Below are 12,336 nucleotides of genomic sequence, written 5' to 3'. Positions count from 1 at the left end.
TGAGGGACTTTGTTTAATAAAAGTGCTACACAGAGAGCTGCTCTACTTGTAAAATTGGAAAAAACACTTTGACTTTCAGAGTCTGGAATTGGTGCTGGTCCTAGTGGAGCTCAGAACTTGTACACAGGCCCTTCATCTTTCTTAGGAAAGTGACACAGCATCGTCCCCACGTTCAGTTTGGTACCCAAACCCCACAGTAAAGCTAGCTGCAGAGATGACTTGCAGGAGCTCAGGGTGTCAGTAACTTTAAATAGCTACCCTCTGGAGTTTGCTTTGGTCGGTTCTATTTATGCCGTGTTTTGGCTAATTATTGTTCTTCTCAGTATGTTTTTAAAGTGAACTTTTCCATAAATATCCTTTAATCTCCCTGAATGATTTCCTTTTTTTCATTAACTGCTGCCAGGGAACCACAGCAGTTGGTTCAGAAAGGAAACCGAAATGGCCAAAATAGAAAGCGCTTTGTGGTGTTCCCTCCAGCACTGCTTTGCGACTGTGTGACCAGCAGTGGTGTGCGTGAGTTGTGAACCCAACCCAGAGGACTAAGATACCTCTGTAGGTTGTAGAAAGCATTAAGAAGTGACAGCTTTTAAAGCTAATGTGTGCTCCAAACCAAAAGGCTACTATGTAGAAAAAGGTTTCTCCCAGTCATGTGTTGATCAATTTTAAATAGTAGCCAAATGATAAAATTATTTCTTTTTTTGGAGTTGAACCTTTTTTTTTTTTAATCTGGTGAACTCTTGAGCCCTTTATAGGCAGGCATTGTTGTACTCCTTCTGTAGGTTGGGAAATAGAGCTTTGCAAAATATGTACAGCTGCCCCAGTAGGGGTGGATGAAATCCAGACCGGACCCCCTATTCTCTAGTTTTTAATTCTGAAACCTCTAGTTTGACCAGGTAAGAACAGATAATAAACTGGTTCCATCAAATTTATATTCAAGAAGTATATAAGTATGCTAATATGTTTAAGCATCATACGACTTCAGTACAGTGAACGTGTTCTTACGTGACTCTTGGATATGAGAAAGACTTTGAGACGTGAAACAAATTTTAATAGGAAGGCAGTAATTGCAGCCCATTGACTCCACCGCCATCCATAGCCAGTACCATTTTTTACTGTCTGAGAGAGAACCAGGAACATGACACAGGGAAGCACAGGAGTGAAAGCAGGAACTGGAAACTGCCAGATCCTGCTCTTGTGTAGATATTTAACTCGAGTGCATATCATTCAGAATTGGAGCTGACTACAGTAAACCACAGGAGCACGCCTCATAAACTTCTAAGTAGGAAAAACAGAAACTCAGTTTCAGCTCTGGGGCTCGGTTTAGGCAGTGACTGTGAGTGATAAAGACGCACGCTAAGTTACTGCAAAGTGTCTCCACACTTTCTGACTTAATGTGTGTTCAAGATGTAAATAATTTTGACTAGGGGTTGGCAGTTATTGGAAAGGAAATATGCATTTCTTATGTAAATGTTTGTTATACTTTATGAACTATGTGTTGGCTTGGTGGCTAGATGTTTTCTCAGTGATAAGATAAAGGTTATACGCTCTGGATTTTTTCTAATTTATAGATTCAGTCCTGTGTCACTTAGTCATTTTTGCGAATGAATCTTAGAAACAATGGAACATTTAATAATATATTTGTAGCTCACTCATGGAACTCTTTAAGAATGACCTCATGTCTGGTTAAATATATATATGTTTTATGAAAGGTAGAAAAAGTTTATATATAACTCTTTAATTCTGCTTATGTGGGCACATAGAGGGACTTTTATTTGTAGACCTCTTTTGCGACCTTCATGGGGTCACAAAGAGTCAGACACGACTGAGCGACTGAACTGAACTGAGTTCAGTGAGTCTATATTACTTTTCTGATTTAGAAAACAAAGAAAAATGGCATTTACTTAAAATTTTGGTGGTTCTTTACAACTTAGTTTTTTAAAATATTCATCCATTTGTTTTGTTTTTTAGATTCTACCTGTAAGTGATAGCAATGTAACTCATTTCACTAAGCTCTAGATCCATCCATGTTGCTGCAGATGGAAAAATTTCATTCTTTTCTATGACTGAGTAGTGTTCCATTGTACATATAATATATACCACATCTTCTTTATCCATCCATCTGTTGATGGGCACTTAGGTTGCTTCCATATCTTGTAAAACTTCATTGTTAAAAAAACCTTTACACCTAGTGAAAACCTACAAGGAGGTACCATGAGCTGTAGCATATCATTCCCCTAGAATCACAGCTAATTAACACTGGCAACATTTGCTTTCTCTCTATATATTATTGATTTATATATTTTATATATATGTATTGATTCTCTCTATATATTATTGGTTATATATTTTCTAGTGAACATAAGGGTAAATTGCAGATGCTATGTACCTTTATCTCTAAATACTTTAGCTTCTCTGAAGAACACAACTATAATGCAACTATTGGAAATTTAACATTGATTCAGTAGTACCAATTATACAAGTCTATTTTCAGATTTTTCCTATTATCCCAATAATGGCTTTTTATGGCATTTTTTTTTCCTAATCCAGAATCACATACTGCATTTAGTGATATATCTATTTAGTCTGTTTTAATCTGCAACAATTTCTCTGCCTTTCTTTGTTTTTTAAACCTTGACATTTTTGAAGTGTGCTGGGAAGTTTTTGTAGAATATCCATCATTTGGGGTTAATCTGATTTCCTTTCCCTCTCACCTAGTTTAAGGTTATGTAGTTTTGGTAGGGAATGCTATATAACAACACAAGTCCTTGGCTTATCTTAATGGAAGACCTATTATGTCAGTTTGTCCCATTATTGGTGACATTAATTATGAATCTTTGATTCAGAGAGGCTCACCCAATTTATCCCCAGTAAAAATACCTGTTTTCTCTTCATAATTAATAATTAAGATATTGATAGATACTTTGAGGTTATGTAAATACCTTCCCTCAACAAATATTACCCAATGTCTTTAGCATCCATTGGTGGCTCTTGTTTGAATCAAATATTATTATGACAGTTACAGTGTAGAAAGCAAAAGGTTCTAGCATAAATGAGAGCCTTTCTTCCTTCCTTTCTTCAGTTGTTTATTGATTCATTTATTTATTTATTGTTTATTGATCCATTTTTTTATTGTCTCATTGTAGACTTAAGGATTCTTTTTCAAATTTGGAATGTTACAGTTCACTACTGTTGTTATTCACTTTCATGCTTAAATTGTTCCCGATTTAGCAAGTAAGAGTCCCTTCAGTTTGGCTCCTATGTCCTTTTGCTGTGTCTCCATCATTGGCATGAAAAGACGCTCCAGGCTCAGTTAGTTCCATTCCTGGAGTCAGCCATTTCTTCAGGAAGCCCTGATTCATGGTACCTGATGTGGGAGTATGATACTCAGAAACCTAGATTTGGCTAACAGGTTTGCTTTTGTAGACTGTTTAAAAAGGAGCCTTTGTCCTTTTGGGAGAACAAATGGTCATAGATAACTTTTATTTATGGAAGCATTTAATTACAATTTAAATATCATATATCTGGATAGTTATGAGCTGTGATACACTCCTATTAGAAATGTAAATTGATATATGTTTTGGGGAAAAGTTTAGCAAATATATAAAAAATCTTAAAATGTTTCCTTCCTTTGAGCCAGAAATTTTACTTTGAGGAATTTACCCTGAGGAAATAATTTGAGATATGCAGGAAGAAGGGTCTAATAAGTTGCTTATCTCAAATAAATAAGAATTGGAAATAATTCAAGTGTCCCACAACAAATTATCTTTTAAATTATGCTACATTCTTACCTTTCCTCCCCCCAAAATGTGAAAGGTGATGATTGTGTCAGTTAACATGATCATGGGAATCATATCACACTGTATAGTACCTACGTATATTGAAATCATCATGTTGTATGCTTTAAATATATTACAGTTCTACTTGTCAATTATACATAAATGAATATGAAGAAAATTATGCTACATTCGTATAATGGAATTCCATTGCATTTGGAAGACTACTTAAAAAGCTAGGAAAATACTCATATTGCTAAGTGGTAAAAACAAGTTACAAAATAACATGTACTATCATCCAGGTGTCTTCTTGTTGTCTGTGTGGTATTTTTATTATACTTTCCTTTGTTTTTCATATTTTTCTATGCTGATTTCATATTTCTTTTCCCCCCAACATTTTATTATGAAAATTTACAAATGTAAGAAAAGTTGAAAGGGTGAAATTGAACATCTATATGTCTACCCTGTAGGATCTGTTATTAGCATAAACTCTTGCTTTATCATATGTGTGTGTGTGTATTCTTCCATCCATCAGTCCATTTTGATGCAGTTCAAGATGAGTTGCAGGTGTCAATAGTTTGCTTTTAAATATTTTAGTGTGTGTATTATTACCAGAGTTATTATGTGTTTGCAGGCTTGTTATCTTTTGAAATAAAATTTGCATGAAGTGAAACACACATATCACTATGTTTTGACAAATGTAAGCACAGTGTAACCCATATATTTACAGAAAAAAAAACACCTCAAGAAAAGTCATAGTTCTGACAACCTTTGTCACTTTCTAAGGATGTTCAAGTGAATTCAGTTTTTTATAAGCCACTTTAGTAGGTCACAACTCACAAATTTTCCAGTCTCCGTATGTGCTTTTCAAATGTTTAATGTTCACTTCTCCTTGCTTTCTCATAGCAGTGTATAGGATTTTCAGTGGTAATTTAGTTTGTTTTTATTAGTTGCAGATTTACTTATAGAGTGCTACTTATTTTTGTCTAAGTTTTCAATAGGAAAAAATGGTTTGATCTTAAGCTTATATGCCAAACGTAAGAAAAGAAGTCATTATTGTATCTTTTTGGTAAATTCCCAATGAGCTGAGATCAAACCAAACTGCTTAGGCAGAAATTGAAGCAAGGAGTGGAGAAGGCAGAGGAAGACACCATGGATCCCAGTGTCCTCTTTCCAACCCCCGACCCAGAGGAGAGCAGCCTCTGCACTAGTGGTTCATCATCTTCACAGTGTGAACCAGACACGTCTGTACTTGGCACTTTTTTCCTGTCTGAGAGATGGAAGCCTGCAAGCATTTGTAATCTATTGATATTTAACCAAAGTAGGAAACCAGATTTAAGTATGAGATTTGAAGGAAACATTCTTCCCCAAAAGAATAAAAAGGAAGCAGAATCCTCAAAAGCTGAAATATGAGACCCTTTATTCAATTGCCTTCCTTTTATAAAACCCCACTTCCTTTATTAAAAAATTTTTTTTCCTACCAAATTTAACTCTTCTGTGTGCATGCGTGCTCGCTAAGTCACTTGAGTCGTGTCCAACTCTTTGCAACTTCATGGACAGTAGCCTGCCAGTATTCTCTGACCATGGGATTATCTCCACAAGAATACTGGAGTAGTTTGCTATTTCCTCCTCCAGGGGATCTTCCCAACTCAGAGATGGAACCTGCTTCTCCTGTATTGGCAGGCAGATTCTTTACCACTGAGCCACCTGGGAAGCCCCTTTACTGTTGTAGAAATATTGAAAGCCAGATAGAAGATTCAAAACTTTCCCACAGTGTAAATATTTATAGGTAGAGAGAAAAGATAAAAATATCAAAACTGGTCATAGGAACAGGAACTCTCAGTAACTTTTTATATAAAGGGGGAAATACTGGTGTGAGATAGAAAATGCAGTAGAAATTGAAACAGAACTCAGAAGGAACTTTAGTAAAAATAAGAGCTTTGATTATATAGATTTTATCAACATGACAGCATTTAGTGATTCATAGATGTCTAGCTAATGTTGTTGCCATCTTATTAACTCTCGAGAGACCCTTCTTCCTCTTCTTTGCTGTTCTGTAGATGACTTTTGGGGCTTCCCTCATAGCTCAGTCAGTAAAGAATCTGCCTGCAATGCAGGAGACTCGGGTTCGATTCCTGGGTCAGGAAGACCCCCTGGAGAAGGAAATGGCAACCCACTCCAGTATTCTTGCCTGGAGAATCCCATGGATGGAGGAGCCTGGGGGGCTACAGTCCATGGTGTCGCAAAGAGTCGGACACGACTGAGTGACTTTCATTTCATTCATTTCAGCTGACATTTTAGTGAATGAATTATTTGCATTCACTTAATTGTAGGAATGCTGTTTTACTATTTTCCCCATCCCTGAGCACGATAAAGAATAACAACACTATTTACTTTCTTTGTAAATCCTCTCAGCATGTCAATGTATCGGTGGGACCAATACAAACAAAAATTAAACATCTTGGATACTTGATAAACTGCCATTGAGTTATGTATCGTTTCTGTGATAATTTGTCCAAAATGGTGCTCAAGAATTGCCACTTGGTATTTTTAAACATCAATTGGGTGGACTTAAGGATGCCAGAGTTACCATTTTAAGTTGCTGTTTTCAGATGCCCCAGTTCTTAGTGCCTTACTTATCTGTTACAGTATCTTCACATAACTAGTCTCTTCCTTTTCACTCAGAAGTCCCTTCATGAGTTATTATTTAAGATAACCCCACGCAGGATTTTTCTGTCTCCAATCAGAATTTACCCATTCTGCGGTCTATTCTTTTAGGTCAGTGGTTCTCAAAGTGTGGCCCCTGGACCAGTAGCATCAAGCATCACTTGGAAATTTGTTACAAATGCAAATTCTTGGACCGCACTCCACACCTACCTAGTCACGGGGACCTGGGGCCTGGCAATCTGGGCTCTAATAGGCTTCCCATGTGTTTCTGATGCCACTGGAACTTTAGGCTGTACCTAGCCAATCATGCCAGGTGCAGGCCATCCGTATGTTAACTCCAGTTTGCGATTTTAGGCACCTTGTGCAACTCGTGGTGGAGGGATTGTTGCTGTTGGAGGCTTTTGAGACCCTTAATTCATGCTCAGGTTAACCTCCTGTGCACAGGCCCTGCTCGGCAATGTCATTGGACATAATGAACTCAAGGCAGTCCTAGGAACATCAAACAGATGGGAACCTCAGGCAAACACCTTCAGACTCCAAACCATTTCCACTTGGGTCCTCATCTGACCTTCCAGCGTTGCCTTTAATTTTCTGACCTGAAACCACCTCTACCCCACCATCCACCTGTTCTGTCCTACTTTTCCATTTCTGTAACCTCATCTGCATTCTTTCCCTCACCTCTAATACCTTTGTCTTCTCTGCCTGAGCAGGTCCTACTCATTCTTCAGCTTTCATTTCTTCCTTCTCTGTGAAACATTCTCAGGTCCTACAATCATAGTTTTTCTGTTTTGAATTTATACCAATTAACGCTCATGTGCTAATCCAACATGTAAATAAAACTGCCTTGTGACTCTAGAATACTGTAAGGGACTGTCACTTGACTCTTCACATGAACATGTCTTCTCATCTGAAAAGTGGGGCTAAGACCGTACCTCCATCCCGGGGTTGTCGAGAGAATTAGTTGACTTAATGTATCTAGAAGAGTGCCTGACACCAAGGAAGACTTGGGTGACTGTTCACTGCCTGTTGTAGCTTTACAACCGTGCTGTAAAGTCAGAATAGCAGACATGTGTCATGCTTTGTAAAAACTTCAACTTGTTGGTTCCTAGAACTTCTGTTGAGAAAGGGTCAGAGGCCAAATTTACACTCTGCAGGAAAGAGCCATGCCAAGGTTTAGCATGGGTGCGGAACGGCAAGAGTGTATATGCTGTGTATTCAGCATCTCTGGTGGGAACTCTCTGCAGGCAAGAAAAGCCATTGCCTTAGTCACTGGTGCTGTCACCATCCTGCTCGTCATCGCTGTACCAAGTACAGCTACCACTGTGAGTGGTGACTTGGTTAGGGGCTTTCCATCACTCCCTCTTCCTCTTCACAGTCGCGTTACAAGATTATAACCTCCATTTGGAAGATCAGAAATCAAGACAGTCTTGGCTGATATTAACCTGGCTAATATAAACAGCACCCTTCTTGCTGGTCTCACAGCACCTGGCACTGTGCCTTGCTCAGAGTCAAGTATCTGTTCCTTGGTACTTGGGATCAAATCATATCACTGTAGACATCCCTCTTGTTCATCCTGTATGGATATGTCTACATTTTCTTCCTTTACTCCTTGAGCTGTGGAGAAGATAGAGCACATCTGTTTTCCCTGTATCAACTGTACCACTCTCATTTAGCTACATAGTAACAGTACTCTTAGCTATTACTTTGTCTTTATAAATGCCTTTGCTTTGGTACCTTTTTTAGACTGGTATGCATGCCATTTTCTCTTAGGGAATTTTAAACATTTCACTGTGCCATGCTTTGATTTTGTACTACATACCTAAATCACTTTGAATTAAAAGAATAAGCAATTTTAAATGATGGAATAATGAATCACTTTATTTGATCATTATGCAGTCACCCCTCCAGAGGTATATATAAAAAACTATCTATCACTCAGCTGTTTCTATGAGATGTTTCTGTTACTGGGAGCTTATAAGACATCCCAAAGTGAACTGCTATAAAGAGAAACAGAAAATTGGATACATGTTGAACAAATATGTAAATTAAATGAGTAAGCATGGTACTACTGGTATGTCAGAACCTAACACAAACCTTTCGGAGAGGTAAACTTATAGTGAGGAAAACTACAAGGATGGCTTCTCCTGGGACCAAGAGGACTTTAGAAAGTTACCTGAATTACAAATGACTTTTTACTATGTGATGTGAAATGCAGTTACATTAAGACAAACATCACTCTATGATGTTTCAGATCATTGATTTGATATAAAAGTCTTTTCTTTTTGCAATCAAAAGCCCCCATTCTTCTTATTTTTGCTTCTCAGTCATTTAAATTTTTAAAAATTCTTTCAGAATTTTGTCAGATTACGTATTTACTTGCCCACAGAGGTTATTTTTGATTTGCCATATGTAACATTGTTACAACAGTTATTTCGGCTTTTCATTAAAGTTATTATTGATCTCAGTATACTAGGCAATAAACATTTCAGTTAATAACTTTTCTCTAGCCGTGTTCTAAGTATTGAACTGAAATCAAGCCAATGAATGCGTTCCAGTAAAGCTGTTATATCCTAACTGGTGCTATACAAACCTTGGCCTTTGCTGCTAGAAGAAAAATAGTATGAAGAACAAATTTAATTTTTGAGAAACACAAAGCCTAATATAGAGAGAACATTTTAAAAACTGAAAAATTGGAGGAGATTTTAAAACTATCTGAAATATTCACAAGTGAATATTCACAAATATTCACAAAACTATCTGAAATAGTTGTGAATATTTCAGATAGCTTTTAAATCGATATGATTGGATCTCAGTCTTCAGAATAGAATTGTGTCACTTGGGTATTAGATGCCTAGAATTTTCTTCTCTGCTTTCTAGTGAAGGCGAGAAGTCACTCACATGAAAGTCCCTAAGATAGAAGTCATCGTATCAATTTTTTTTCACTCATGCTTGATTCCTGCTCCTGGTTAGGACAACCAGTTTCTGTTTGATTGCTGCCACTGATGACGTGTGTGATGCAGGCTTTTCAATTTTGGAACAGTTTAATTCTTAGAATTAAGAATGAATTCTTAGAAAGTTCTTTATAATGTAACTTCCAGCCATACATAGTGGTCTCTTTCTCTGGGGCCATACAGAGAAAGTTCTTAGAAAGTTCTTTATAGTGTAACTTCCAGCCATACATAGTGGTCTCTTTCTCTGGGGCCATACAGAACAAATCTTACTCTCTTCGTCTCATGTGTCTGCTTCTTGAGCACACGATCTGTATTTGATTGATTTTTTTTTTTTAATCTCTGCATTGTACCCAGCCCACCATAAATAATTAAGAAATGCTTAGGGAATAAAGAAAGAAAGAAACCTTGTGATCACATCTCAGCTTTCTCTTCTTTTGCAAGATTTTCGGAAAAGTTTTGCTCTTCCTGAATCTACAGTAAAGAACAGCCTGCATCTCTAGTCTACTTCATTCTTCGCCTCTTCTTCTCCATGTTTGGCTGATTTTTTGAGTTCTTAATAAATTAGTTTGTCTTTGAATGAAAGGTTCTGCTCTTTGGCAGTTAGGCAGGATTTTCCTGACCATGGTTCTTATCTGGTTTGTTGTTTTTAACATGTTTCCAAGAAAGGAATCCAAGATGCTTTTTCTTAGCTGTGTTAATATCAGATGTTCACGGTTCGTGACCTGAGGAAAATTAAGGTGTCCTAAATGAAATGAGACCATCGGAATCTTAATGACTTGACAATATGACTCCTATCCCTGATACTATTCTTCAGGAATATAGCACTTGGTAAAATTAGCTACATTGTAACAGTTACACTGATAAGGATGGAAATGTCTACTGAGTGTTCTTGTAGGCTCTGCTCAAGAAGGGGACCACACAGCCGGTCTGCTTTGGAAGACGGATTATATTAAGCAATTAATGAATAAAATCAGTTTAACTCGCTATGTTTTTAAAACGTGTAGAACAGTGCTTCCTTTAGTGGAAAACAATTGCTTTTGTTATTCTAACTATAGTTGTAGAGTCTGTCTTAAGATGTATGTGCGTGCTTAGTCGCTTCATTGTGCCCAACTGTTTGTGACCCCGTGGACTGTAGCCCACCAGTCTCTTCTGTCTATCGGATTCTCCAGGGAAGAATGCTGGAGTGGGTTGCCATGCCCTCCTCCAGGGGATCTTCCTGACCCAGGGATCGAACCTGTCTGTGTGTCTTTCGTCTCCCGCCTTGGCAGGCAGGTTCTTTACCACTAGCACCACCTGAGAAGCCCCAACTAAAGAGTATGTTAAAACACTAGAAAGACCTTTACCCTTCTTAAACACAGGCTGAACTTAGTGACTCACTTCCAAAGACTAGAGTATAGAGAAAGAAAAATTAGTCATTTTATAATGGACAAATCTTGCAAACATCACCTTAACCCCGTGATCAGGGTTAATAGCACTAGCGTTGAGTCGCATGGTAACCTGTCTCCAAAAAGATACGATGAGAAAACCACTTCATCTCTCTGGTCCTCTTCCCTTCAAACCCATAACCCCAGTCTAGTCATGAGGAAAATCAGATAAACCCAAATTGATGGACATTCTATAAAGTACCTGGCCATTACCCTTCAGCGTTATTAAGATCTTGAGAAACAAAGACCGAGAAACTGTCACAGTCCAAAGGAGACAGGCATGATGACCAAACATAATGTTATATCCTGAAATGGATTCTAGAACAGGAAAGAAAAAAGACATCAGTGTAAAAAATGGTGAAATCCAGGTGAAGTCTGGAGTTTAGTTAATAGTAACATACCAGTAATGGTTTCTTAGTTCTCATTAATGTTCCCTGGTCATGCAGCATGTTGAAATTAGGGGAGACAGGGTGAGAAGAATGATCTGCCTTATCTTCTTAACTTTCCTATAAATCTAAAATTGTTCCAAAGTAAAAAAATTATATCTAAAAAGTAAAGAAAAACATAGAGCAGAGTAAGGGGAATCAGGAGCACCAGCAGGGCGCTTATGTTGCCAGTTTATAGGGGCTGCTCTGGGTAGGCCTACTTGGGAAGGTGGTCTGAGTAAACGCTTGAAGTAAGAAAGGGAGCCATATACTTACATGGAAATAAAATAGTCCAGGCGTAGGGAACATGCAGATGCCAGGTGGGAGCGTGCCGGGTAGTTGGGTAATAGCAGGGAGGCCGTGCTGCCTGGAGTGGAGTAAGTAAGAGGAAGAAACAGGAAATGGGGCCGGAGAGGTAAAAAGGCCAAACAAGATAGGGCCTGTAGGCAATTGTAAGAGCTTCTGATTCCAGTTAGGAGGAATTGGTGAGCAACCAGTGCTTTGGAGTACAGAAGTGAAATGACTAATATTTTGATATGGCCACTCTGAATACTTTGTTGAGTTAAGACTATATGGGGCAGAGGCAGGGACACAAAGACCAGTTGGGGTTATAACCCAGACAAAGAGATGTTTGTGGCTGTTTTGGGCCCAGGGAGGTTGCATTGGAAGCAGAAAGAAGTTGCATTTGACGGATATTTTAGAGGTAGTTCTAGCCAGATTTGCTCACTCATTGGACATGCTATGTGAAAGCAGAGTCAAGAAGTCTCACAGGTTTTGCACCGAGGTGATGGAAAGATTTATTTGCCATCTTGGGAGATGGGCAAGATCATGGGTGGAGCAGGTTTGTGAGTGCAGATAAAGAGTTCCTTTTTGACACTGGCAGTGAACTAGGGAAGGAATTTACCGTCTAAACAATACCATATACAATGCAATAAAAATATGAAACAGTTGGAAATAACCCAAATGTCCATTGACAGGTGAATGGGTAAACAAAATATGGTGTATAATTAATTGAAATTACACTCCTCATTCCTTTAAAAGGAGTGTGATTCTGATACATGCTACAACATGGATGAATCGTGTGAAATAAGCCAAA

At 38.0% G+C, this 12,336-nt stretch overlaps 1 protein-coding gene across 4 annotated transcripts in view; it reads left to right on the top strand.

The window, feature by feature from the left end:
- Positions 1-12,336, top strand: part of MAP3K20 (mitogen-activated protein kinase kinase kinase 20) — a 166,960-nt gene that overhangs the window by 13,920 nt on the left and 140,704 nt on the right. The gene's annotated exons all lie outside the window — the stretch shown is intronic.

This window comes from Bos indicus, chromosome 2, assembly GCF_029378745.1.
Source record: "Bos indicus isolate NIAB-ARS_2022 breed Sahiwal x Tharparkar chromosome 2, NIAB-ARS_B.indTharparkar_mat_pri_1.0, whole genome shotgun sequence".
NCBI classification, from domain to species: domain Eukaryota; kingdom Metazoa; phylum Chordata; class Mammalia; order Artiodactyla; family Bovidae; genus Bos; species Bos indicus.
This window is presented reverse-complemented; position numbering and strand designations above follow the sequence as displayed.